The 24,715-nt window shown below is 48.9% G+C and overlaps 1 protein-coding gene and 1 non-coding gene across 12 annotated transcripts in view; both read left to right on the top strand.

Moving 5' to 3' along the window:
- PKNOX2 (PBX/knotted 1 homeobox 2) overlaps positions 1–24,715 on the top strand; it is a 270,089-nt gene that overhangs the window by 97,566 nt on the left and 147,808 nt on the right. The gene's annotated exons all lie outside the window — the stretch shown is intronic.
- On the top strand, positions 14,477–14,582 carry LOC118145942 (U6 spliceosomal RNA). Its single transcript, XR_004731421.2, has one exon. It is a non-coding gene; the product is annotated as a U6 spliceosomal RNA (small nuclear RNA).

A 24,715-nucleotide genomic window follows, 5' to 3' on the forward strand; every position in this document is an offset into this window, starting at 1 on the left:
CGATTTTCGTGTCCGCTCCACCTTTGCCCTGCTCCCTCCAGCAGCCCTCCCACCCTTCCTCCCTCCCTCTCCTTTCTGATGCAATCCTCTCTCTACCCCGACAGGCTTTGTCTGTGGTGGGAGGGGCTCGGACCTAGCTGGGGAAGGGAGGTGATCTGGTCCTTTCCCTCCACTCTTTCTGGGCATTTCCTCACCTCTTTCTTTCTCTAACTTTCTCTGCCTCTCCTTACCTGTTTCCCTCTCCCATACGTTCCTTCCTGCTCCCTGACTCACACAGCCTCCTTTTCCCCTCTGCGTGTCCTTCTTTCTATTTCTGTGATCCGTTTCCTGGTGCTCCTTTTGTTCAGTCATCGGTGCCCCCCCCCCCCAGGGTTGTGTTGGGAGTGATGCTGGTTAAATGCTGCTGTCTGCATGGGGCAGGCTCTGTAGTGTGTGCTGAATGGCTGCAGGGAGGCCCGAGAGCACAGCACGGAGGGCCAGAGTCGGAGGTGCGGCGCTTCTAGACTCAGCTGGGTCCCAACCCCAGCTCAAGCGTGCCCTGGTTGTGTGACTGGGGACCAATTCCTATTTTTCCTCGGGACTCGGTTTCCCCAGAAATGCAATGGGGGAAGACATTGCCCTACCCTTCAAGAATGTACAGTGCTTTGTAAAGGAGACATCCTCTCTCTAGAGCCAGGCTCTGCTCCCCCACCCCACCCCTATCCTGCCACGGTAGGCTCAGCCGCTCCCTTCCCAGCGGTAGCAGTGGGGGTGGCCGTATGAGGAGGAGCGGGCTGGGAGCAAATGGAGGGGATCTGCTGCCGGGCCTAGTTTAGGCAAACAGCAGGGACTGCTGGCGACGGCTCCAGCCCCCACTCGCGCGGTAACAGCTGCAGTCCAGCTGCTGGCATCCCTGCTGGGGGAGCGTGCTAAACCTCTCCGGGGTCAGCACTGTGGTATGTCGGTTTCCATAGCAACCAGCCAACGGGCCACTTTCTCAGAACAATTCCCCTACTCAGCCGGGTTCTGGACTTAGCTCAGCCCAAGGGCACGCGGCTGAGGAGCAGGGCGGGAGGGGGAGAGCTGCCCTGGGCCAGACCGGGCCCCACAGAACCGGGCTATCTCAGTCCTGTCTTCGCTCGGAGGGCGTGGAGCTAAGGACGAGACTTGCAGACTCTTCCAGCGCTGGCTCTCCCTGGCCTCGCTCTGTGCCACGCCGCCCCCACCGCCCGTCCACAGACTGCCCGGCTCGGCCTGGTTGGAGGAAGTGTCAGGTCTTTGTCTGAATCTGGGCAACAGCTGCCTTGGCTGGGTTCAGAGCTGGGAGGAAAAGGTCCTGGAATGGCGTATAAGGGGGCTCGAGGAGGGGGCTTTTCCTGACTTCCTTCTCTGCATTCCTCCATCTAGCTCTTGCAGGACCATGGGAATCCCAGTGAGCTCAGGGGATCGGGGGACAATCAGTTCTCCCCCATATTTAGAGGGTGGGAGAGGATCACCTTTCTCAAGCCCCTCAGGAGTAAACTCCCTGAATCTGAGCAGGTTGGTGCCATTCCTGACACTCTCAGGAAAATGGAATCCTTAGAGGTGAGCTCGCAGGAAAATGGGCGGTGCTAGAGCTCCTGCCCCAGATCCCTTGGAATGTAGCTCAGGCTATGGTGGGCTTGGGGTCCTGGGGACTTTGTCACTGGAAGGGATTTCATTTTTAGAAAGGAGCCATTTACAAATTGGGAAACTGAGGTCAGTGATAGTGTCTCTGTAGGCCTAATAACTGCAGGATTGGACAACTGGCACTGGGACTTGGCTTCCTGAGAGGTCACCTGGGTGGTCCCTGCTAAGACCTGGGAGGCACAGAGCATTCTTCGGCGGCAGCGGGGAGGGGGCTGTCCAGCTGTCTTGATCTTCTACTCCGTGAAATTATTTTCACTTTCAAGGGGCCTAATTCTCCCTTCCCCACCCCCAACTCCATTTATCCCCATCCCCTGAAAAGGAGGAGACAGATGTCCTTTCTTTCACACATCACAGCTGCAGCCAGGCACAATTTTCCTAAGCCCTGGGAACAGGTGTGGAGTAGTTCTAAGCCCCTTAGGGATGTGAGGGACTAAAGAAGATGGCCAGTTTTACAAGCTGCAGGGGTTCCCATCCTCCCCTGGCCCCATCTGTGAAATGGGAGGACTGCTCTAGGTGAGCACTTCCCAGAGTGGGCTCCATGGGGTAAAGAGAGTTCCAAAGCTAAGCCAGCTTGGGAAAGTGTGTGAACACCTATTAAAACAGTTACAGGGCTCATTATGAGTTTAAAGGCTTTAACCTAGGACTTCCTAAACATGTATGACCAAGTTATGCTGATTTCAGATTCTATTGAACAGAGGCTCCAAGGCCTTTCTCCATCCCAGGTTCCTCTTCAGCACCCAGGATGCCCACGCCAATTCCTGCCCCACACCTGACCCTGTCCTCCTGCAGTGGACACATCCCCGACACTGTTCCCTGTGCCCTAGGGGCCTCCACTGCCTACCTCATCCTACCGGCTGCTCAGCTGTGCTTGGGTCATCTCCATCCCAGACTTTCAGAGAGCCGGGGCACAGGCAGGGCAGTGCAGGGCTGGCACCCAGGCATCTAAGGGGAGTAAGTCCCGAAGCTCAGCCCCACCCCAACTGTTCCGAGAGAGTTGTGGATCATCTGTGGCTTTTCTGCTTCACAGAATTAGATAATAGCTCTAGAGCAAGGAGAGAAGAAAATTCTGGCCGCCAAGGATCTCATCAGGAGGATCCTGATGGGGGAAGCTGAAAGAGGAAAGGCGTTCATCTCCTTCCCACCATCTAAACTCTCAGAGAAGTCACACCTCACATTCCGCAACCCTCAGACTTCCCAAAGGCCCTGAGTGTGCATTACGCCTGCCCATCAGGAGAGAGCAGTGGTGTGGTGGAAAGCGTGTCAGCCATGGAGGAGAACTGGGACCCCCAGCTCCATAACGGGCCAGGTCTCTGCCCTAAGGCAGGTCACTTCACCCCTATGCACAGTTGTCAAATTTCTCAAAGAACAGAATAGTTCTTTTCTCACTGGATTCTCATCAGAGTTGAATGATACGATAAATGGTGTGGAAGAGTAGCTCAGAAAGCATGACCAAAGAGGAATTAACCCTGTCCCCCCACACTGGCCACCAGCAGAGGTAAGATTTCTCAGATTTTAGGAGGGAGAAAACTGAGGCTCAGACAAGTTGAGTCACTTGCCCAAGGTCATGCAGCTGGTCATCTGCAGTCCTTTGCCTTCCCAGTTTGCCTCATTTCCAGGAAGATGCCTCTGAGATGGGAGGCATCTTCTCCCATCTCTCAGACATCGTGGCACTGACTTTTGAGGGCATTTAGCAAGCGTGATGTCCTTGACTCTTGAACCTTTAATCCTCCCCATTAGTAAAGTGCCTGTGAGACAGAGGCTGGAAGACAGGCCACTTTTTTTGGAGGGGCAGGATTATGGATGTGTAGAAAGGGGGAAGGGTTATTAGTTCTTGTGAAAATAGCTTTTAAAAAATAAAAGTAGGCTTATGCACTAAGATGGTCACATTGCAGTTTCCAAAGAGCTCCTCCCAGTAAGAAGCGAGAACATTTTCTCCTTACCTCCTCGTTCTTGGCCATGCAGACTCTCAGTAGCCCCTGCCACCATGTCCCTCTCACTCTGCGTGTGCAGCCACAGGATGCTGAGCCATTGTCCTTGAGCCCTTTCCTTATAGCAGCAAAATCAATCCACATACAAGGCAGGGGGTCAGGACAGCACTCACGGCTTCCTCCCTACTTCCCACCCAGGTCCTAAAGTCATTTGATTTAGCACAAGGAAATGAGGAAAGAACAGGGGGAAATGAGGAGAAAGAGCAAGCATGCCTGTCATGTGTTCCACATAGTGCTAGGACCTTAGGAATGTGCCTTTGGCAAACACTGGATCTCCCTTTTGATTTTTATGTGGGTGAGACAAGGTTTTTAGAGGCCATGGGAGGAAGGGATTTTGTCTCTGCCATGATTGCTCTCACCCTGTCTGTTTCTGTGGCCAGCCAAATCATAGACCTTGATCGTTATCTTCATTTGGCTAATTCACCTTCTTTTCTGCTATCTCCTTTCCTTCCTCCATCATTTGAAAATTTCACAACCTGTGAGGTTGGGAAGCATGGGTCGTTTGGTCAAGCTGGAACAATTGGTCTACCAAACTCTTCCCCGTGTGCTTATGTGTGTTCCTGTACTCACGAGGATATAACATGCATGTCCTGGGATAGCGCTTGCATCTGGAGTGAATGAAGGGTCAGGAAGGATGTGCTTGTCCTGGAGGCTTGTAGGGAGAGGAGCTATCCTTGCAGCTGTTCCTTCTGAGCTCCTTCAGGTGTGCCCCTGCCTGGCTGGGGCATCTCTTTCCTTGTCCATTCAGGAAGAGGCTGTTAGAATTATGTGAGGGAGAGGAAGAAACTACTGCTTAGAGGGATTCTGCTCTCCAGGCGTTAAGCTGGGGCGCTTTCTAGCTCTGCCCTTCTCATTTAAAAGGATGGCCTGACTCCAGCAGGTATCTGAAAGTAAAAACAGCAAACAACCCCAAACATCTCCCAATGCCAGATTGATAGCTCAGATCCCTACCACAGGCGAGATTTCCTGCTCAGCTTTCTGATGGAGGAAGCCTGTGTGCGTGTGTGTGTGTGCGCCCATGTTGTCCACGTGTGCATCTGTGTGTGTGCACATGTTGTGCATGTGTGTGTGCATGCACGTGTGTAGGTGCATGCATGTGTGTGTTTTCTCTGCTGATTCACAGGCACTTTGTGGATTGGTTGATTCGTGAGGAAGAGTAGGGCTAGAGTCAGGGAATTGTCTTCAATCAGAAGCCTGCTGAAAACAAGGCGTTCATCAACACGATTTAGGAAAGTGTTTTCTACAGGATTTGTGGCAAGTGATGGGAGGAGTAGGGTGTGAGAAATGCCACAGTATCTGACAACTTAAAGCCCAGAGAGTTACAGAAATGTTGGGCCTTTGAGAAATCTTTGCCAACAACTCTCCTCTGAGAGTCTCTGGCCTGAGGTCACTGAGAATCGCAGAGGGAAGACAGGAGCAAGGACACAGCAGGCCCTCCTGGGAGCAGATGCAGTCCGTTAGCCGCCTGCCCCTCCCTGCTCTCATCTCGGAAAATGTCGGCCCCCCCGCCACCCCATACAGACAGGCCACTCGGAAACCAGGGAGTGGGGTCAAAAGCATCTCTCTGCCCAATTTTCCCTTCTTTCCCATGCAGTATTTTGGGAGTCAGGTGCTGTAGAAGCTGCATTATAACAGTGGAAACTTTTTAATTAAATGGCGAGACCTTAGACCTGTCACATGACCTGGGTGTTTTCCTACATAAAATGAAGGCTGGTAACAGCTCCTTGACCACTTCACAGGACTCTGGGGTCAAGGGTGGCATGGGAAAGCGCTTTGTAAGGGAATTCAGATGTATAAGCTGTTTTTAGTAAGAGGGCAATTTGCTCACCTGCTTACTGCTGGGGTTGAGGTAGGACCGAAGCTGGGAGCTGGTGTTGGTGACTTTGGGAAGTTAGTTCTCCCTTGCATCCAAGTCAATCAACACTGGCTTTCAGTGATATTATTGAAAGCATATAAAGCTGGTTCGGCTGGCCTTAGAGTAAAAGCTTCTGAAGGGCAGGGGGGCCTGGGGCTGTGTGTGACAGAAGTCTCTTGTTTCAAGGCAACATCAGTTCACTGGTGGTATTCTGCCTGTCCGTGTGAGATCTGGGCTCGGATAAGCACTTTAAACCCACGAGTTGGCTGCATCATCTCTGAGAATTCCATGACCCTTTCTAGGGGCGGGGGCTGAGGAGGCCAGGAAATGGCTTTGGTCCCATTAGTCATTCTGGCGCCAGCAGCCCAACTGCAATGGCTTCTCAGTAGGGAGCTGGGGGGAGATGCCTATGGCAGGAGGGTGCCATGGGGGTGGGGCAGAGGGCAGGGGGGCTGCTGTTCTCACGTCCCTTTTTACCTAGATGCTGCCAAAGGTAGCCCCAGGAACACTGACCACGAAGTGTCTCATGGGAGGAAGAAGGATGAGAGAGATGGGAATTCTCGTAAATTTTTAATCTGAAAAATAAAGAAAGTGTGAATTAGAATTAATGCAGGTATTAAATATTTAAACTTTCTGTACTCACTTTCATTTTTAACATATTCCTTCCTCAAAAACCTCGATAACGTTTGTCAGATTTGTTCTCAAGATGTCCCTCTCTCTCCACCTCCCCCAGGCCCAGCCCCAAAGAGAGACTGCAGGTATTCATCATCCTGATGGAAATGTTCATTTTATTTCTCCTACAGGAACCGTCTGATCTCTCTCTTTATATTTATGCTTTCTCTCTATGGCAGTGTAAATAATTAATGCTGTTATAAACACATCCTATGCAAAATATATATTAGAAAAAATAACTCTTTAATTTGGCAAGTCGTTTAATTCCATTTTGTAATCATAGCACATGGGCTACAGTTAATGCCAGGGCTTAGGAATCCAGCCTGACTGCTGACACTGGCAGAGGCATGATCAAGCCTCCCAGACTGAGGACCTCTCGGACCCTCAGTTGTTTCTTCTTTTGTGCTTTTGGTTTATGGATGGAGATGGTGCCCACTGTCCAGGGCGAGGCTGAGAGTGAGTCTGGAAATGAAACAGGAAATTCACTTCTATCTTCAGTAGAATGGGGTGAGGGTGGTCCAGGTCTCTTCAAGTGCATTTGGTAGCATTCATCCAAAAGGATGCTGGGATACTTAGATGTAGGACATCTGGTGCATCTTCATGGGGTTGGGGGTGATTATTCTTGGACTTTTGGGGAGTTCTCACAGGATTGGCTTGGGGCACAGCAACAAAGAGTTTCCTTGAGGGTGGGTTTCATATTTAACAAATATTTGTTGAGTGCTTCATATGTGCCAGGCATTGTTGTGGTCCCTGGAGATACAACGGTGAATAAGACAAGGAATGAAGACAAGAATATCCAGTTTCTGAATATTCCACCATTGCCTCTGCTAATTCCTCTTTCCATTCAATGGTCTTTCTGGCTATCTTAAGGAATCCATCTATCAGAGCCACTCCCCACTCAGGTTTTAAGAACTCATGGCTAGTATTTGAATAACTCAGTGTTCCTGGATTTACAAATTCCTGTGGGTTTAGCACAACCTTGCAAATAAGATCGCAACTACCACCAGCCCTCTCTCCCCTGGGAGGGATCTTGTAAACCAAATGACTGGCACCGGGATTCCTTTATCCTGGACTCCAGGTGTGGTCTTCCCTCTGCAGGTGGGTGAATGGCTCTTTTGGGAGACTGCAGGTCCTGCCATGACATGGTGTCCTGCACTGCCGATTCTGCCTCTGTGTCATCTCAAGGGCCCAGACTTGGGGCTGAAGCCTTGGAGGTTTGAATTTCAGCTTCAATGTGGCATTTGTCAGCCTTTCCCCCTATTGAATGTCTTCTGTAATTGTCCCATGCCTGGCGCCATTCAGTGTGTGTTCCCAAGCTAAAAAGCCCTCATTCACTTGTGGCTCAGGCTGTCATTAATTCTTTCATGGGGTGGAGAATAATGAGGGGACAACTAATGCACTCAGAAAAAAAAATTGATTTTGTAGTTAGCAATTTGCCACTCTTTGTTTGGAAAGCCAATGTGGACTCCCCAGCCTGTAATTCCACTGAGGAGAAAATTTAAACAATTGGCACCCAGGCCCCAGCCCACCTTCCCAGAGAGGCTCTGATGCACTCTGCATTTCATGTTTCCCAGGATAGGATGGCGGAGGAAACTTGGAAATCATCACCAGCACCCTACTCTTCTCCCCTGACTCAGGCTCCCAGACTGTGGTCTGTGTCAGGCCTGGGCTGATTCAGGAGATGAAGTTCTGTCTAATTGAAAGGCCTATGAGAAGAGTTTCCAGGCAGCTCAGAGGCTCTCAATTGGCTGGGACCAAAGAGGCTGAGCCTTAGCTGTCTTGGGGGTGACACAAGTAGTTCTTCAGGACTAATCTCTGTGACTCAACTTCTGTGTCTTTCATAGGGGCTGATGAGCCTGTCTGTGGATTTAGAGGGGAGATGCTTGAATGATTTCCCAGTTCCCTGCACCACCATCCTGTCCACTGCTGGGGTAGCCATCAGACTGAATTCTATGCAGGATCTAGTATATATTCTAGTCTTCTTTCTTAAGAAGGATTAAAGGAGCTCTGAGTTAGTTTTCAAACTTTGCTGCAAATCCCACTGGGTCATTTTGCTCTGCTTTTAGAAAGTGGGCTTCCATCTTAGTAATACCAACTTTGCATGTGTACACTGTGTCAATCTGACAAGACACTCAGAATCTCTTTCTGGACGTCTCCATTGCTGAATGCTCCCTAGATAGTGTTCCATGCTCCTCTTTCTTGAATAGACCTCCCCTCATTTGTACCCGGGTTCCTTCCCTACCTTCATCCCGAGGAAGAGTGCATATTTGGGTCAGCTCTCAGCCCCACTCCTATCTTCATTTGTTCATTCAGTATTTGTCATGGCAGCACTGTATCTCAGAGCACTCTGCTACTAGGTTTTTAGAGGATTCTCAGTCTGTGTTCCAGAAGATACTGATTTCAGTTCCACCTGGACCTTCCATGTGTGTCCTGTCGCAAAAATAGCAGAGTCGAGGGATGACTCTGGAGAGCATCAAATTGATGAGAGCAGCAAATTGATGACTATATCAAGAAAAAAAATCCCACAAGGTCCATAAAGAGTGGCTCCTCCTTGGGCCTTGCTCCAGATCATAGCCGAGATGCTTTTCCTGGCTCTGCTCAGCCCATGGTACCCAGAAATGATGCAACTCCAGTTGGATCCATTGACGAGCCATATGTATATATGGGGAAGCCACTTTTGCCCACCCCCTATGACAGATGCATCATTGAGTCCCTTGGCTCTGTTAATAAAACCTGCCCCTGTTTTCCTAATGCCCAGTGCCTGCAGTGGCAGGGCCATAGACCTCTCAATGCTACAGTGACAAATCACAGAACACTGTAAGCCCAGAGCCACTCAGTGCCTTTTATTAAACCTGACAAATATCCAATAACCCTGGCCTCATGCCTACTCTCCTACATCATTTGATACAAATTGCACTGAGGCTTGAAGGGAAGAGTATTTTGAATGGGAACTAGAGCTGGTGATGACAGTGCTCCCAGCTTCAAAGGGCAGTGGGGGTGTGAGGAAAGCTCCCCAGGTATTTTTCCATAAGTCCATCTCAGCATGACTGATCCTGCATCCTTAGATAATTGATTCACAGGTGAAATGTCTGGATGAATCATGATAAATGGAATCTGTGAAGCCCTTTACCAACTGCTAAGCAGATGTACACATAGCATCTCATTTAATGCTCACATCAACCCTGAGATGAATGCTATTGTCCCAGTTTTATAACTGAGATGACAGAGATGCAGAAGGTTTGACTTGTTAAGGTCACATGATTAATATGGGACAACCAGGGCCCAGGATCAGATCGTGATTTTGTATCCTGTGATCCTTTAACTTTCTATTTACTTCCGTGCCCTCTCTCCCCTTCTCCCTCCATAACATGGAGGATTCAGGCCTTGTTCTACCCAGGACCTGGAGTAAGGATTAAAGAGATGTTCTTTAGGCTTTGATCATGTCTAGTAAAGAAGGCACAGGGACAGCTCTCCCACTTCCTCCAAGAGGAACAGCTTCCTTCTTTGTGGGGTTTCCCCTTCTTTATTCTTCCCACGGACTCCCGGTGCCTTCAGCACAGGGCCTGGTATGTACAGGAGAGGAACAGAAATGAATCAGTGCTTTTTAAAAGCTATTTCCAGAAGTGAGGGAATTGACTTCTCCACCTGCCTCAGCACACCTTGTTTCCAGGGGGGTGACGGAAGCACCGTTGAGACACTTACTGTCAGGTCTGGCAGCAGTGCAGAGAGGACAACCTGCAAGGGGAAGCAGCCAAAGGCCCTACTGTCACTGCCCATCACTCAAGAGCTTAAGCAGCCAGCTTCCTGCACCAGTCTTGGACTGAAGAAAACTTGTAGCCTGCCTGCCTAAAAGCCCGCCCAGCTCCCCAGGATTCCAGGGTGAGAGGCCTCTTGTCAGGCCCGAGAGACCGGCTGTGCTGGTCAGGAAGGCAGCCTATGAATGAGCGCGCTCCCCAGGCGGGCTCAGAGTTCAGGGATGGGTGTTTACCTTTGCAGCCCACTGTGCTGCTCGCCACTTGAAATTCTCCTAAGAACCCAGAGGAGCAGCTGAAAATATCCCAGGTAATATGAAAATGAATGAAGGCTCAGCAAACAGAGCCCAGCTTCTGAGCAAACAGCTGAAAAGGCAGGCGGCAAAACAAGAATAAAGGGAGAATGCAAAAGGAGGATGGGCGGATGGAAGTAGGAGGGAAGGTGGACTGGGGTGGGAGGAGGTGGGTCAGGGTGAGGGCTCTGGGTTGTCCTCTGTCCTGGAAGTGCCTCTGCCACCCACCTCCCTATGGGGTGAGGAAAGCAGTGCCAAGAAAAAGGTTCTCAGCTTTGGGCTGGATAGAGAGAATTTTTGGTGGAAAATGCCCTCTGGTCTTGTGAGTTCTATGGTACTTTTCCACAGTGGAAGAGAAGTTGGAAATGAGGGTATGTGTGGACACTTTGCCTTCCTAGGACTTAGGGGGCCTGAGTTCCAGACCCAGCTGTCATGGTGTGACCTTGGGCAACGCCCACATTTGTGAATATAGTTTCCTTACTGGCAAAATGAGAAAGTTTGACTAGATAATTTCAGGGGGATCCTTTTAGCTCTAACATTCTACAGATTTCTTGTTTTGTGTTGTGTTTTACTTTTACCATAACTGACAAAGACTTGGATACATATTTGATGTCTTGTTGAGCCGTGCTAACAGCCTTTGGAAGCTTATCTTCTGGGGCACATGGACATGGACAGTCATGTGAGCAGGAGTCAGCAGAATAAGAATCTTCTTGGATATTCTGAGTGAGACCGGGCTGGAGCCAAAGAAGTGGCTTCCTGCTAACAGTGGTGAAGGTAGCATCACGCTGGCTCTGGAATCAGAGGTTAGAGTTGGAGGACCCCATATTTATTATTTAGTGTGCATTTGGTGTCTAAAGCTGTGCTAAGCACTTTACTTTTATAAGCGCTCATTTACTTTTATATTACAGCTTTGAACTAAGGCTTATTATTATCCCACTCCTATGCCTCAGAGCAATGGAGTACCTTGCCCATGGTCACATAACCTAGGTGTCACCCAGGTCTGAATGATGCCAGGGTCCACACTCCTAATCACTGCACCTCACATACTTTCAGAACCTTATGGTTTCCAGGAAAGACATGATGAGCCTGAAGGGTAAGGGATATTGAGCCCCACATTCAGCTCCCTGAGGGGTTGTGTTCCCTCCCCAGAGCACAGAATGGAGTCCCTAGATGTGAATCCATTGGCTCTGTGGTGCCAGCCCTGTGCAGAGGAGCCCTGCCAGCTCATATCAGACAGTAACTCGTAAAACTGTGGCCTTTTATTTTTCACCTTTTATAAACTAGAGAACAAACTGTGCAGCAAGCATAGTGCCAGGAAGGCAGGCAAGGATGTGCAGACAAGGAGCACGCGGGATGGGAAATGTTGCCTGCAGCAAGGAGGCCCTGACCCGCGGCTGGGGGCTGGAGCAGGCCCAGGCTAGGATGCTGGGCCATGGCCTTTGTCTACTTTCTGAGTTGCTAAGCTTCCTCATCAAATATTCTAGGACCTTGGAAGGCTGAATGACCACCTGTGAGGAATGTTGGAATAAGTGGGAACTCTTGCTGTAGGTAGAAGGTCAGATCAGGGGCCCTAGGATAACACCCAACTCCAAGATGCTGCACATCCGTGTGCATCTATTATGTGCTGATTATGAGTCCAGGTGGCTGCAGGCCCAGTCCCAGGGCACAGAGATGAGTAAGACAGCATGTCTAGCCATAAATTGCTTCCTTCAGGCAGTCAACCAACAAATGCTAGATGCTTACTGTGTGCAGGGCTTCATCGTAGGTTCAGGAAATAGTGTTAAATAAGACAAGCCTCCCTGCCATCAAGGATTTCATATTCTAAATAGGAAGGAGGAGAGTGAATGAACAAGGAAGCAAACATGGAAATAAGAAACTGTGACGTCCTGACAAATGCTGGGAAGAAGTTAAAGCGGGCTCCTGTGGGAGAGTGCCTGGGCTGGGTGCTGGGGAAGGCTCTCTAAGGATGGGATATTTGTCCTGAACCTGATGGTTGAGAAAGTGACAGCCATGGGTAGATGGGAGGAGGAGCATCTCAATCAGAAGGAAAAGCAAAAGCAAAGTCTCTGGGATGGGCCTGAGCCAATGTGCCTGGGTAGACAAGAGGGAGGATGAAGAGAAAGGAGGTCAGGGAGGCAGAGGGTCTTCGGAGGCCATACAAAGGCATTAGGGTCTTCCCTGTCTTGGGTAGGCCATGAGGACTGTAAGGGGGAGAGTGAAGAGAGCTGAGTGTGCTTTAGAAATGCCACTGTGGCTGCTGAGGGAGTAAAGAGGGCTGGCGGAGGCTTTGTTGGCTTAGTCTTGGCCATGGCAGCAGAGACGGAGCAGAGTTATTGATTCAGGTGGTTGTGGACTTCTTGATGCATTGAATGCAGTTGAGTAAAGGAGGGAACCAAGACTGTCTTCTAGATTTTTAGCACCTGAATGGAGAGTTTTACTTAGATGGAGGAGGCTTGGCAGAGGGGGTGTAGGATTTGAGGGGAGAAATTAAGAGATCTGTTTTAATATACCAAGCTCAGGATGCCTTTGAGATGCTGAAGTAGAGATACTGAGTAGACAGCTGAATGCAGATGTCTGGGTGTCTGAAAGAGGTACAACTGGAGATTTGGATGTGAGAGACCTGCGTGTGTAAGAGGGCCCTAAAGCAATGAGGAAGAGAGAGAGAGGATGCAGAAAGGGAGAGTGACGGAGATGCTCCAGTATTTTTAGGAAATGCCAGCAGAGGACTGAGAAGGAGTGCTTGCTTGTGAAGGATGGAAAAAACCAGAGGAGCGAGGTGTCAGGGACTGGAGGAGAAAGTTTTCTCAGATCAACAATTGACCCACTGCACCAAGTGCTGTCGGGAAGTCAAAATGAGGACAAGGAATTGACCATTTACTTTGGCAAGATATAGTCTTAGTAATCTTGGTAATTAGTCATCAGTGGAGTGGTGGGTAATAAAGCCTGATTAGGGCAGGTTGAGGAGAGAATGGAAGATGGAAAAGGAGAGACAGTGAGTATCGATGACTCCTTTGAATAGATTTACTGTGAAAGGGAGCTCCAAAAGAGGTGGAAAATGGAGGAGGGACTTGCGTCAAGGGAGAGTTTATTTAAAGGAGGATGATATGGAGGTATGTTTATAGGCCAGTGGAAGTGATCCAGTTAAAGAGGGAGAAAAGTCCTTGAAAGGGCACGGGAGAATGGGTCCAGAGCCCACTGAAGGTACTGACCTTGGATGGGAGCCAGGACTCTTTTTCTATGGTAATTGCAGGATGGCATGGCCTGAGTATTTTAGTTCTGAGACAGACACAATAAAGGGCTTGTTGATGGGAAGATGGGGTAGTTCTCATCTTATAGAAATCTGTTTTCTCTATGAAATATATTGCAAGGTCATCAGCTGAGAATGGGGTGGGTAGGGAGTGTTGGAGACCCGGGGAGACAAGGAAGTATGAGGTTTCCCCAGAGACTAGGAAATTGAATTTTCTAGGGAAATGCGGTAGGTTTTTCTGATAGTGTTGAGTGAGATTTGTGGTTATGCTTGAAGTGAGTCTAGTCAGAAAATTTGTATCATTTTTCTCCAGTAATGTTGAGCTGCTCTGGTACAGGCCCCGTATAAGTGGGTAGGATACCAGGGCAGGAGTTCTGCCAGACTAGGGCAACACGAGGAAAGCTGCAAGAAGCCCAGGTGATTGGCATGGCAGTAGTTGAAGTGTTGGGTAGTGGCATCAGAGCTGGGCGAAGAGGGAAGTGAACACATGCAGGGAGTGACAAGAATGGATAATAAAAAATGTTATTAATGAAGTGGGGTTGGAGCATTGCTGGAGTAAGTAGGAGTGTCAGAGTAAGCTAGGGTGGCAATGGTCAGAAAATGGGATGTTGGCAATGTACATTTCGTGGGTGATTCAATTATTGGTGTGACAAAGTCTAGGGAACGGCCATGTGAATGGAGCAAAAGCTCATTGGATGCCAGTCACAGCGGGAAGAAAAAAATAATAATAAATAATAAAGGATCATTGGAGCTAGGAAGGATAGCCAGCTAGAGGCCAGAGTACTGGACGGATCATCTTCATGGATTTTGGAGTCCCCAGTGATCTTGGCAGAAATAATAATGCAGAAGGAGTCGCCAACCCAAGTGCTAAGGTCATCCATGAATGAGGGAGAACATCCAGGAGGTTGGTAGACTGACAGGCTTTCATACGTAGGAGGGGTCATGAGGTCTGATGACAAGTGCTTCCAGTGATCCTAGGTTTTTGAAAGAAGAAAGAGAGATGGGTTAGAAACTGCAGTGGGGTGCTCACTTCAGCAGCACACAGACCAAACTGGGGGTGGTATCGAGAAGATTAGCATAGCCCAGCACAAGGATGACACACACATTGGTGAAGCATTCCATATTTTGTATAAAAATGCAGTTAGATAGAAGGAATACATTCTAGAGTTCTATAGAACAGTAGGGAAATTATAGTTAACAGTAAATTATTTTATATTTCAAAATAGCTAGGAAAGAAGAATTGTAGCATTCGCAACACAAAGGAAAGATAAATGTTTGAGGTGATGCGTGTCCCAATCTACACGGATTCGATCATTTCGCGTTGTGTATAGATATCAGAATCTTATATGCACCCCCAAAATATACAGCTATTATGTGTCAATACAGTTTTTTTTTAAAGAAACTAGCCAGGTGTAGTTGCTCACGCCTATAGTCCCAACAGTTTGGGAGGCTGAGGTGGGAGAATCGCTTGAGCTCAGGAATTTGAGACCAGCTTGGGCAACATAGCAAAACCCCATCTCTAAAAAAATAGAAAAAAAATTAGCCAGGTGTGGCAGCCCACGCCTATAGTCTCAAGTCTCAGCTACTCAGGAGGCTGAGGTGAGATGATGATGCCCACTTGGGCAACAGAGTGAGACCCTGTCCAAAAAAAAAAAAACTGTAGTGGAAAGAAGGGAAGACACACACACACCTTTCACTTCTGAAGTATGTACACCTTTCACTTCTGAAGTATGTGAGATGTAAGAGACCAAAACTATCCCCAGCGGGAAAGGGCTTCTGAGGAAACAGCTCATCAAGTGTGGGTTTCCCTTGAAGCAAGAAAGTGAAGGAGCCAGTCAGAGAGACCAGGATTTCCAGAGGGCATGGCAAAAGGCTGTGGGGGCAGCCTGGTGCTGAGTGTCTACCCAGTGGGGCATCAGCTAGGAGGCTCAGACTCCCGATGGTGGTTTAGGTGAATGGGAAGCCTGAGGAGCAAGGTCCTCGAGGGCACAGCAGTCTGGGACTGAGGTCCTTGGGACGACTGGGTCTTGGCTAGCAATGGAGATGTGGTGACTTCGGTTGAAGACCGAGGGAGGGGCCGACTTGCTGGATTAGTACAGTTGGTGACTGGACATCAGGGTGGTGGACACAGCCCACCCCGGAGATGTTTGGCTCTTGGCAGGTGAGAATCATATGACAGGGAAGGTCAAAGTAAGACAGGCATTTAGATATCACTCCCAGCTCTTATTTTTCAGATGAAGAAACTGAGGCCCAGAGGGGTCAAATAACTTGTCCAAGGTCATCATGCAAATGAGTGGGATTAGAATTTATTCAGAACAGAGGTAGGCATAGAGTTTGTGGATGCTGCCATCCTAAGGCTTCGTGATAGGCACAGGAGGCTGGGGGATGTCCATTTGCCCAGCCTGGCTGAGCCGGGAGACCACTTGGTCTGGCTGCACCTATTCTCTCCTCCTGGTCACCATGTTTGCCCCCAACAGAGGCATGTGCCTGGCTTGGAGGGACTATTGGAAACCAGAGATCTTGGGCTCCATCCCTGTCACCCCTGTGGCACCTTGGCCAAGTGCCCTGGCTCATCGGATTTCCAAATCTCCTCTGATTGTGGGCATGGCTGTGTGGTAGGTTCTATGGCCTGTGAATTGCAGTGAGCCAGGCTGTGCCTGGACCTCTCAGGACTGGGCCATGGTATCCCCTGGAGGGGGCTTCTGTCTGACTAAATGATTGAATCATTTACCGAGTACCTACCCTGCACTCAGCCCTGCTTCCATGAAGCTCAAAACCTGATGGGAAGCATCAGATTGCAGCTAGAGACTCACAAGCTGATAAAAGAGAACTGAGAAGTATTTTAATTCACTGGCCTGCCATTTCCTGTCAGATGAGGAGAATGAGGCCATGGCAGCACCAGAGCAAGAGCTTTACCCTGGCTATGAACTCCCGGTCTGAAGCTGTGGCTGGTGTGCCCCAGCTCACCACTCAACTTGCAGTGTCTGCCCCATGGTTCCAGCATCTGAGGGGCATGTGGTGCGTCCTGCCCAGCTCCTTCCTACCAGAGCACCTCAGAAGCAGAACACAGGGAAGTCCTGGCCCCCACTCCTAGGCCAATGGCAGGCATCCAGTCTATGGTGGTATCTGGGGCCCTTTTTGCCACCCAGAATAGGATGCCAGTGAGCGTGGCCCCGATGAGAGCTGTCTCCTGCCTTTCAGCCCTCCTCTCCTTTCAGCCTGTGCAAGTGTTAAATACAGCATCAAATTAAGCAAAATTAAATACATTTCCATGCAGCATTTTTCTCTTGACTAAATCAAACAATGCAGTTGCCATAGCAACAGCCTCTTCTGAAAAGGTCACCTGCAAGAAACTGTGTTTTAGGTACAACTCAAGGAGATTATGGGGGATTAACTCATTTTATACATATATATTAAATATATATTTTTTTCCTTTAAAGGAACTGTTATGAAGAAATAATATCCAACTGAGCTGGAAGATACCCACAGAAAAAATTTTAAGTCCCTGATAAAGGATTTTTTTTTCCTTTTTTTTTTTTAACCAGCATGCAGTGAGGTGATATCTGAAATGGCGACTCTGTTTTTACTTGGCTTTAATTAAACCTCAGTCGGGGCTGAGAAATGTGGTGAAGCGAGATAATTGCGCTATTCCCAGTACAGTTTTTAAACTCCGGCTTTGATATGCACCTCGTGACAGCCTGAACCTACACCCAGACTCCTGGGGTTGCTTGAAGCTCAGCTTGTAACCACCCCTCTCAACCTGTATGCACCTGGGGAACAGTGTTGGGGACCTTGAATGAGAAGTATAGGCTGGGGGAGGTGGGAGCCCTGGTCATCTGCCCAGGGGCCAGGAGAGGCTGCATCTTCCCTAAAAAGTTCATCTCTGGCACTCAGGGGTTCTCCACTGGACTTGAGAATCCAAACTGTCAGGGAAGGAAGAACATAGCCAGTCTAAGTCAAAAAGAGAATGGGGAGGTCTTCACGGCTTTTCCTGTAACGTAGAGAGGAACTGGAATATCTCCAGGAAATCCTTACTGGATTTGAGTTGAAGTGGGCAGCCTGGCGCGGGTTCCTTCGTGAGTGTCACAGGCAGAGTGAGGGGTAGTGCATGTTCTTGTTCATTGAGCTTCATCAGGAACCGGTGCAGAGTTCCCCCAAGAAAGAGGCTCTAGTTTCATGCATTTACAGGGCCCCACATAGTCTATCCCCCTGCCCAACGTTGACACAGGCATGGCAGGGCTCAGGCTGTCATGGTGCCAGGGCGGTGGACATCTGTGGCTGAGTTGGAAAAGAAGCATGTCTGCCCCTTCCCACTCACCCCTAGTTCTGCCTGCTTTCCAGATGGCCAAGAGACTGAGGGTGGAAGTTTCAGGTAGATGGGAAAACAGGAAACTGGTGACCTGGGTGACTTGTTGGCTTCCTGGGCCCCAGATGGACAGCTTCTCTGGAACTAAAGGTGGATCGCACTCCAAAGACAATCCAGGATTTCCTGGGCAGGGCTGACAGCTCTCCTGTCAGGCTCTCATGAGGCTCAGCTTTGTCTGGAGCTCAGGCCACTTGCTAGGGCCATGCCTCCCCTTTGGGCCTGCAAGAGTTGGTGGCCAGCACCGGCTCAGAGCCACCTCAGGAGGAAAGAGATTGAACTCCTGTAACGTATACGTGTGATATGGCCATTGTAGAGCAGGCCCAGCTAAGGCAAATACTCTTAGACATGTTCCTTCAGTGCCTTTCTGTTGGCTGACCTGCCATCACGTGAAACATCTTTCCCTTTTTGTCCTTAGATCCCCAGACTCCAGGCTCTTCTCTTAATTTATCCCAGTGCTAGACAAGGTGGGCTTGTATGGTACAGCAAAGAGGGAGGAACTTGCAAATCGGCAGGCCTGGATTTGAATTCTGGCTGCCACTTACCCATTGATTGCCTCTCTTTCCTTATCTATCAAATGGGGATAATAATAGCTACTGTCTTAAATAATAGGTCCTCATGGGGTTGTTCAAAGATTGAATAAATATACCTGAGAGAATGTAGCTGGATAACATAGGTGCTCAATGGATGTTTGCTGAATACTGTATTTCAGGAACATGACTTTTGTACAGAACAAACCATGTGTTTCCTTTCCTGTAAAATCTTGCTTTCCAGCCGGGGGTCAACCACAGAGCTTAAAGAAGGAACAGCAATTTCTAGCTCTAATCCCCTAATACAATCACTGGAGGTTTTCTTGAACTCTTAAGAAAAGCAAATCTACCGTCATTCAGGGAAGGATTTTATTTTTAGATCAACTCAGCCCTCTGAACTCACATGAACCCTTAAAAGAAGATCCCCAAGTGGCTAGCCACGCTGGAAAGACCTAGGAAAGACCGTCACTCCAAGTGGAGAGGGCTGACATTCCAGTTACTCAAATCCAGCTCATTTCCTTGGGTAGGACAAGGCGCAGCTGCTGCTGCCGTGACAGTGCGGTTGTGGTATCTGCTGCTGAGTAGGGCTTTAGCCATGCCGCTTTCTCTTGAGTGCCACTGCTCACCTTGTCAGATAAGATCTCCCAAGTACCTTCAGGAGACACTTGGCAAAGAAAAGTTGTCTGCTAGCTCCAAGCCAGAATGTGTTACTGCATAAGCTTTGGAGTCAAACAAAACTGGGCTTGAAACCTCCCTCTGCTAATTTTTAGCTGCACAGCCTTGGGCTGCTTACTTCCTACTCAGAATCTCAGCTCCTGGCTCTAAAACATGAGTATTCTGCTTATCTCACAGTGTCAGTGTCAGGTTTAAATGAGATAATACTTATAAAGTGTTCACCACCAGGATTGGCACGTCACAATCCCTCAATCTGTGGCGTCGTGATTACGTTGAGACCAGTGGGTGGCAGGCATTTGAGTCACCTGGAGGGCTTGTTAAAGCACAGATTGCTGGGCCCTACCTCTGGGGTTTCTGATTCAGTAGATCTGAAATGGGGCCTTAGGATTTCCATTTCGAACAGGTTCCCAGGTGCTGCTGCTGGTACAGGAATCACACTTTGGAAAGCACTGGTCTCTGTCATCCAGTGAGGAAAATATTTGACCAAGATCCATGAAATTTGAGTTTTATAAGTATCCAGCATTGTTTACCAAGGCTTCCAAGTGGGTACAAAGGACTGAATTTAGACTACTGCTGTCCAGTAAAAGCTTTTGCAATGACGAAATTGTTCTATGTCTGTGCTGGCCAGTTTGGTAGTCACTATCCACGAGTAGCAATTGAACACTTAAAATGTGTGCAGCTGAAGGAATAAACTTTACATTTAAATTCCACATAGCCAGCTGGGAGTGATGGCCCACGCCTATAATTCCAGCACTTTGGGATGCTGAGGCGGGCGGATCACTTGAGGTCAGGAGTTTGAGTCCAGCCTGGGCAACATGGCAAAACCCCATCTCTACTAAATATACACACATTAGCTGGGTGTGGTTAGCTAATGCCTACCACTAGACAGCACAGACAAGATTCTCATAGATAGGGCTTAGTGAAGGCATAACTATTAACTAGGGAAATGAATAAGTTGGTGACACCTCAAGAACGGAGGTTGGGGTCAAGACAAACATTGCAGCCACCTGCCCCTTCAGTGTGTTTCCTACACCTGAGACCTTCTCTGGAGAGTTTAGGAGCCAAGTTGAAGCTTCACCCTCCTCTCCTATATTTGAATGTCTAGGTAGACTGCTCTCTGGAAGATGCAGAAACAATTGAAATATATGACACGTAGGGTTTGAACATCCAAGTGGAATAAATAGTGATGGACCTCTTAGGGACAGTAGCAGGGTGGAGATGTGCCAGGGCCATGGCCTGTGTGTTTTCAGGATATAATAAAATAAAGACATTTGGAAGGAAGTAGGAATCAGAGAGCAGTGTGATTTGTTCTGGGTTGGAAGATGGGCGAACAGAAGTGTCAGTTAAAAAGAAAAATTTTGACTCAAGACAAGGCTAGGGACAATTTGAAAGAGGGGAACTCATTCCTCTGGGTAGTGGGGAGTGGGGAAGAAGGGAATAATGTTTTTGTCCAGGATAGAAAGGTGCTTGCTAATTTGGGGCATTTCTGAAAGTGGGAAATGAGTCAACTATTATAATACTATTTAACATCACCCTGACAGTGTTTGCTCTAAAATCTCTCATCTCACACTGGATCTACTCTGCTTGGGAAAGTGATATAACATGGCAGTTAAGGTCATTGATTCTGAGAGTCACAAAGATGAGGCTCAAAATTAGCTATGCCACTTACAAGCTGTAGGACCTCAGGCAAATTATGTAACCTCTCTAGCTTTGGTCTCTCCATCTGTAGATGGAAATAGTAGTGGTACACACCTAAAGGGTTGTTTTGAGAATTAATCAGATGCGGATCTCAAGTGTTTCATGTAATGCCTGGCACATGGCAAGAGCTTTGTAGCTGCCATCATCTTATTACTGTGCATACACCACTGACTTCCCTCCTAGTCTCTGAAGCAAGTACCCCCATGGGCTATCTCATTAGGGCAGTAGGAGGGCTCTGCCTCTGGGAGCCCTTCTTTGAGAGTGTCTCGCCCGGACCCTTTACCGAGATAGAGGTGACCTCTCAGCCTGCTGCTCCTCAGGGGTGGAGCCTTTACTCCACAACAACAACCAGGATCGACTGTGGTGCGTGCTAGTGCCAAGACACAAGAAATAGCATCGCCAGAGAACCAACTTAAGCCTGGCCTGATTTAGTACAGAGAAAATGACAGCTGCTGTGCTCGGCTGGCTTCCACCCAGCAGAAGGCTATTTTTTGCAAATAAAATGGTAAGTTGCTAATCAGAAAGATAAATTAAGAAGCATTAAGATAATGATGGTCTAATCACCGTCCACACAGAGAATTGCCAGAGTGAATATCCAGGCTACCGAGTGCTTGAGCGCATTTGGTGATTATTTGTATTACGAAGGGAATGATGAATTCCAGGCCTGGAATCAATTTAGCTTAGGAAGCCCACGAGACCAGCCTCCTCAGAGAGAGGACACGAGGGACTTCTAGAGGTCACCAGGCCCCCCTGCTGGCCTCCACCCCCAGTTCCGAGCAGGCTTTCCCAAACCATTCTTGATTTCTGGCTGTTTCCCTACTGAGGTCCCCTGGCTTCTATGGGGGCACTTCTTGGTCCACCTTTTTAGATACCTACTATGCTTCTGCTTGCTTGGGGACAGACTGAGTGGGAGGCTTTGCTCTAGTTTGAGAGCAACAGAAAGAGCTCCACCTGGGAGCAAGTTGCCACACAGCAGAGAAGGGGATCTGGGCTTCCCTGGGCCTTTCTGTGGGCCGTTGGACAGAAATGCTGTCCTGTAACATCGTGGTGCCTGGAGCAGTCAAGCCATGGAGACTTTCTCTTCCTATCCTTTAGCTGAGGACTCAAGGCTGCGGGGGAGTGATTTGTCCAATATTGCAGAGACAGAGTCTGAACCAGGACTCAGGCTGGTGCTCCTACACATGGTCTGCTGCTTTGAAAAGGGCTTTGGTGCTAAACTGAGCAGGAACATTGAGAAAATGCACCCCAGATTCCCAGTCCTCTGCTGAAGCTCCATTGGGAATAAGGATACTGAAGGGTATTAGACATGAAATGGAACAAATAGAGAAGACCCAGTTCATAGAATCTTGACAGTTAGGTTAAAGAGTTTAGGTTTGATCTAATATCAAGCTATACATCATTTAACTTCTCTTAAGCTTCAGGATAGCCTCGGCTGTACTTCACCTGTAAAATGGGGATAATAAATGGCCTAACCTCTAGGTTTGCTAAAAGGCTTAACTGAAAGCTGCATTTAAAATGCTGAGCTTCCCATCATTTCTATTACTGTGAGTAAATGCAGTAACAATAGTAGTAGAGGTGGCCGCAGCTAGATTCTAGCAGTGGTGGGCTGGAGTCAGCTGGTGCCAGCTTGCAAGAGCTGATTGTTAAATTTTCCGAAATTCTGGAAGCCAATGGTTAAACACAGCCACTATTAACATTAAATTGCACAAATTTAGTGTTAAATAAATTCTATTGAAAACAAAGGTAATAAATAATCACGGCTTCCTAAGCGCTTCACTACCACCCATGCCTTTGAGGCTGTTTACATCATCTCTGTAGGGTGGAAACCCTGGATGATGGTGCACAGCTCTGCACCTCTTCTCCTTTCACGTTTGGCAACTTTGCATTGGTAGTTTGAAACTGGCCATGGTGGGAGTATTATTCCAGAAAGTCAGCTGTTAAATATTTACCAGCATATACTACTGGTCCTGGTATGTAGAGCATAAGCGAGAGATGGGGCAGCCTGAGGCTGCATGAAGGACCGTGAGAAAGGCCCCAGCCCTGGGCAGAGCACAAAGTGCACACTCAGTTCATGACAGAGGTACCTGGGAATGCACAGGAAGAAAGGAATGGGAAAAAGAACAGATCTGGGGCTGGGGCATGGAGGCTCACAGGTAGCTTAAAAGTGGCACAGTCGTAGCGAAAGGAAATAGGAGTGCTTTACAGATGTGATTTCCTGAAAACGTGCATGTCAACAAAGGTCTAAAAACAATCAAATTGTACCCTAAAAGTATTAGGAAGCTCTCACTGAAAAATTCCATGGTAAATAATATTGTACAGAAAAGAATCCTTTTGGAACATAAACAGTTTCTCTCTGACAAAGTGAATTTAGGGTAAAAATGGATTTTTACCCAATTTCTTCAAAGTTAAGTTTTGCTGGCCTACGTAAACCTATTGGGCCTGATGTGGGCACAGTGCCATCTCTGTCCACTCCCTCGGCTATATATCACCCCTTTGCCACCCACTGAGGTTGTAGGGAGAAGGGGTGCTGAGCCCTCTTCCCCACTGCCAGGCCCGGTGTTGCCTGCCAGGCCCTGCTGGCCCAGCTGTGTAGCCTGCTGGGCTGGGCGGAGCAATTGCCAGAGCAGTGCTTTGCAGCCTGTTCTTCCTTCCTTGCCCCAAAGTTCCTTGTGAATATGGCCTTGGGTTCTGACTGGGAGGGGCATCTGCAGCCATGGACCTTGGACCCATCTTGTTTCAGGGCCTGGCATTGCCATTTGGCCAGAGTCTCCCAGGCCTGACTTTGCCAGAATGTGCAGGGAAGAACAGCACATGTTCTGAGTGCACAGGCTGTGTATGGCCTTAGGGTCTTCTTGGCCTTCTCGAGAGGAAGGGCGTTGCTGGTCCTTTCATCCAGGAAAATATTTGCTGCACGTGGGATCCTCCAGCTCACTTGATCCTCCAGCATGTGAGGGCCCTGCTGAGGAGGAACCTGCTGGCGAGGTCCTCTTTGTCTCCGACCTTTCTCTTTTTTAGGCGTTTGCTGTTGACAGTCTGGCCCCATTAATCCTCATCAGGTACATACTTTATTATATCCATTTTATAGATGAGGGAACTGAGGCACAAAGAGGTTCCTCAGCTTGCTCAGGGATGTGTAGCTGGTAAGTGGTAGGACGGGGACCCAGCTCTAGAGCTGCCTGACCCCAGATCCCAGGCTGAACACAGTGCTATTTAGAAGGTAGCCATTGGAAAGACAAGTAGCAACCGTTTGGGGAGGACTCAGGTGGACCCCAGCTCCACTGGCCTGACTTAGCAACTCTGAGAAACTCACAGCCAAGACCAACTCCCTTCACAGAGCCACAGTGGCTGCAACCTAGAGAAAGGGCGTGCTAGCCGCCAAATGCTCTAAGGTCCTTATGGAAACAGAGCCTGACTCCTCTGTCCCATGTGGCAGGGAGGATCGGGGGTCTAGGGCCTCACCATTTCCTTTTCCCTTGTTAGTTGGGGTGGTCACTCCCTCCTGGCTCCTTCCAAAGCTTAGGCTACAGGCAGGCCCTGGAGCAACATGTGGTATTGGGCTAGTTCCTAACTGAGTGGGTAGGGGAGGAAAGGGGCTGGAAATTCCTGAAGACTCGGTCTTCTGGGGAACAAATGAATCTTCTTCCTCCCAGGTCTCCTCAGCAGCTGCTGAGCTGCAGAATTTATGGAAGCCCTTCACGCTTTGTGACAGACTGCTAATGAAAGAAAGGCCAGGCTTCTGCGTCTGCCTTCTTTGGTTTCTAATTTGTCCAGGGATTCTATCCCCAAGTGGGGGCAAGCGACTTGGAAGCCGGGGGTGGGGGGTGGCCCACAGAGCCCTGCAGCCTGTCAGCAGGGCTTGGCTTGAAAGGCCCCTGCTGAGGGCCACCCAGGGGGCAGAGGGTTGCTCCCAGCTCCAAGTACCTGCCAGGGATGTGAAACATGCCCTGGGATTAATGGGAACCAGATGGGCAGGACAGCCCCTCCACCTGGCCTCC

Source organism: Callithrix jacchus, chromosome 10, assembly GCF_049354715.1.
Source record: "Callithrix jacchus isolate 240 chromosome 10, calJac240_pri, whole genome shotgun sequence".
NCBI lineage: Eukaryota > Metazoa > Chordata > Mammalia > Primates > Cebidae > Callithrix > Callithrix jacchus.